This window comes from Micropterus dolomieu, linkage group LG22 (genome assembly GCF_021292245.1).
Source record: "Micropterus dolomieu isolate WLL.071019.BEF.003 ecotype Adirondacks linkage group LG22, ASM2129224v1, whole genome shotgun sequence".
NCBI lineage: Eukaryota > Metazoa > Chordata > Actinopteri > Centrarchiformes > Centrarchidae > Micropterus > Micropterus dolomieu.
The window spans coordinates 20,697,351-20,701,340 of record NC_060171.1 but is presented as its reverse complement, the minus strand read 5'-3'; the positions used below and the strand labels follow the sequence as shown (position 1 = coordinate 20,701,340).

Here is a 3,990-nt window from a genome sequence, read left to right as displayed (position 1 = left end):
GCCCTGGATGCCCGGGGTGGGGGGTCTCTGGGCATGATGGAATTGTGGGGCGATTGTCAATGCCAATGTCAATCTTGATGCATTGTTTTTTTTTCTGTGCAGGGTCTCTGGATGGCTGCTGGCTGTTTGGTTTGTGCACTGGAGTCCGGGGGAGGCATTTCCTGGTTGGCTTGGAGGGACTAGTTTGCTTCCCTGGTTTGCTTCGTTGGCCTCAGATCCGTGCTCCCCTGTTTCTCTGTCGGCCGGTTGTCGGACTCCTCTGGAGACTGAGGTATAAAGTTAGTTGTAGGGATGTGCAGTGTGGGTGTGGGGCGGAGCTGTGCTCCGGTTTGTTCTGGGCGTGTGCCTGGTGTTCTCGGCCCTTGACGGGTTGGTGGGTTGTGTGAGAAATACATTATAAGTTGCTGATTTTTAGGATTTCACTGTAATTAACTTGTGAGAAATTAGCATTGGTCACAGGGTTTTTATTCCTAAGCAAAGGGTTGTCTGATTTACAATAAACGTCTGCTGGCATGTAGGTAAGAGTTTTAACATAGACCAATCAAGAGACAGAGAAACATCTGATGCCACATACATTTGCATTTCCTTTCTTAACTCAGGAAGAGTTTTTGAGTGTATGCTAATACATTTGTTTATCCTTCATCTACCATTTGTTGGCTGTTGTTTGCTTTGTACTTGTTCTGTACTTAAGGAGAGGAAAAGCTGTGTTCGGGAGAGTAACCGTGCGTTCTCTCCGTGGCCACGTTACATAAAGAAATGATTCAACAAATCTATTTGACTCCGTATTCTTTAGGAAGGAATTATTTTCCCTGACAGTTGGTGGTGACAATAAGCTAGTAAGCTAATGAGCTAGTTGATTTTGCGGTGGTTGGGGGAGGGGGGGCTTTTATCGGCAGGCGCACCGTGACCTGGGCGGTGCATTTGCTGCCGGGCTGGGACTTGCTGCTGGTGTTTTTCTCCGCTGGTTTTCGCCGTTGTGTTCTACCACTTGCTTTCTCTCATTTGCTCACATATAGACACACACACAAGCAAAGGTTGTCCCATGGTAGAATTATTCTTGATGTTTTTCTTTCAGTTACTTATTTAAATTAATTGTTATTATTTCAGCTCTCATGGCGGTGCTGTGTTGTTTATTTATGTTGCTTGACTGTTTCTCGTTTTCATTCCTCTCTCAATTGTCTTCCTATGTCAGCTGTTTATTGCTGCTGTTCGGCTGGTTGTCTCTTTGTTTTTGTTTGTTGTTTGTTTTTCTCCGCCCCAAGCCGCCCTCACCGTTCTCTTGCAGGTTTTGTTTGCAATTGGTGTTTCCTTCTGCTATTTCCTGTTGTCCCCACCCCCCATCCCCGTTCTCTTGCAGGTGTTGTCCTTTCTCTGTGCTGTCTGTTTATGTGGTGTTTCTATTCCCCATCCCCTTTTCTGACCCCTGTCTGGCCCGGTGACAAATAAATTTAAATAAATAATAAAACAGATAAAGGAGTATATTAACACTTTCTTGTTAAAGTAAAATCTGCCTGGCACAATATGGTATCCAGCTCCTCATACTCTACACCAGGCTGCTGGGCATGGCAGCTTTAAAAAAACAAATTTAAAAACTGTCAGTAGTTTTATTTGAGGGGAGGCCCACAGTCTCAGACTTTGAAAACCCCTGCTCTACAGTGACAGTATGTCTAATTCTTTTATTTGTACGTAGTCTTGGGTTGTCCTGAAGTCAAGTATATCAGTCATTTCCAGAAATGATGGAGCAATGTGTTTTTACATGACCTCAAGTATCAGAAAGGAAGTGATTTCAAGGTACAACTGTGTTAATTTTACTTGGCAGGAATTATTTATTTAAAATTTTACCAGAAACCCAAAATCAAATAATTTTCTAACATTCTAGTGGGATTTTGGGATTCGCCACAGAAAGTTAATAAAGGAAAACATAATAATATCCTTCCTTCACAACTTGACACTGGATCAGAAGTAGTAACCAGAGGTGAAAATGAAGGGCATTTGCTCAAGCACTATACTTAAACTTTAATATTTGTATTTTGGGCTACTCCTATGCAGTTTACCTCTACACAACAACCTTTTTTGCTAGAAATATTGCACTGTTTATTCCTCTATATATACCTGACAGCTGTAATCCCTAGTTACCTTACACATTCACATTTTACAAGCATAATATTTAAGATAATGAATATTGTGCATTTTTATAGATTCAATTACCCACAAGCATACACATTACTGTACTGACAATTTTAACAGCATTTTGCTGCTCTATACTCGGTAGTTTTTCCAGTAAAAGGACTTTCACTTGTAACTGTATTTTTACATTGTGGTACTACTGTTTTACTCAAACTGTATCATCCACCACTGTACAAGACACTTTATCTATTAAAAATGTTTTGATTTTGCCAATACGATACTTTGGATTATTTAGTGATCTGGAGCTTTTATTTTCATTATATATCATATGTTCTATGATATACTGTGTACTCTAATAACTGTTTTATTGTTGTACTTTTACCTTGTAATTATTGTTTTATTGTTGTACTTTAACCTTGTAATTACTGTTTTATTGTTGTACTTTTATCTTGTAATTACTGTTTTATTGTTGTACTCTTATTTTGTAAAGCACCTTTGTCAATCTTGGTTGTTTAAAGTGTGCTATATAAATAAAGTTGACATTGACAATATGAAAACAGAAAACCGGCATTATGTTCCATGGTCAGAACTTTGTTTTGACACTACAGACATCTGTAAAAGATCACCTACTTATAGTAGCTGTCCCCATAAATTTAATTAATTAAAATGTTTTGGATGTTTTGGATTTTGCCAATATGATACCTTGTATTGCTGGTACACTTGACATGTTTGCTGATGTTGCTTTTCCATGTCAGGGTTAGACAGTTCAGTAAAATAGAACACAAAGGAACACATACATACATACAGTAAATATTTTGACAAATTAAGATTTTGAATTGCTTCAGTAGCATCTTTTTTATTTTGTAAACATCATTATAAACAAAGTTCAGCATTAATACCAACAATCCATAATTATTAGATTGTTACTGATTCCAGACAAATTAATTGAAAAGTCATGCACTACAGTTTTAACCATTTGTTGTATCTTATTTAACCCTTTTCAAGAAATGTCTTTCTTGCAACTTGTAATTTTCCTTATTTACCAATAACAAAGTACTCATGTGCAGTCCAATCCAATACTGTACTATCTTTTACCAGTTATTTCAACACTTTGCTGACAAAGTGTCAAAGAAATGAAAAATGAGCTTTTAAAGCACATCATAGCCAGTTTTATCAAATGCATGAGCATTTACCTACAGCACACCACTCATTTTCATTTCATTCCACTAATACCCGAACCATGTTAATGTTCCTAATGTTTTACAAAATGTTCTGGCGCTCCACACTTTGCTGTTCAGAAGCGCTCATGATCAGAGGTCCAACAGAAACCACAACCTTTGGCTCAGCGGTCTCCTGGTCCACAGCCTCCACATCTCTCTCTACAGACAGACAAAGATGGTAAGATTTACAGTGGGGGAAATAAGTATTTGACCCCTTGCTGATTTTGCAGGTTTGCCCACTTACAAAGAATGCAACGATCTATAATTTTAATCATATGTACATTCTAACAGTGAAAGACAGAATCCCAAAGAAAATTCCAGAAAATCACATCATATGAATTTATTAAAATTGATAACCATCTGATGAGAAAAAACAAGTATTTGGCCCCCTGGACAAACAGCATGTTAATATTTTGTAGAAAAGCCATTATTGGCCAGCACAGATGTCAAACGGTTTTTATAGTTGGTGACAAGGTTTGTGCACATTTCGGCAGGGATGTTGGCCCACTCCTCCCTGCAGACAGCCTCCAAATCATTCAGGTTCCGAGGTTGTCGCCTGGCAACTCGAATTTTAAGCTCCCTCCAAAGATTTTCAATTGGATTCAGGTCTGGAGACTGGCTAGGCCACTCCAGAACCTTGATG

The 3,990-nt window shown here is 38.6% G+C and overlaps 1 protein-coding gene across 1 annotated transcript in view; it reads left to right on the top strand.

The window, feature by feature from the left end:
• Positions 1 to 3,088: 3,088 nt before the first annotated feature.
• LOC123961427 (zona pellucida sperm-binding protein 3-like) overlaps positions 3,089 to 3,990 on the top strand; it is a gene marked incomplete in the record, with an annotated part of 791,580 nt that continues 790,678 nt past the window's right edge. The window contains 1 exon segment of the mRNA XM_046036827.1: positions 3,089 to 3,188.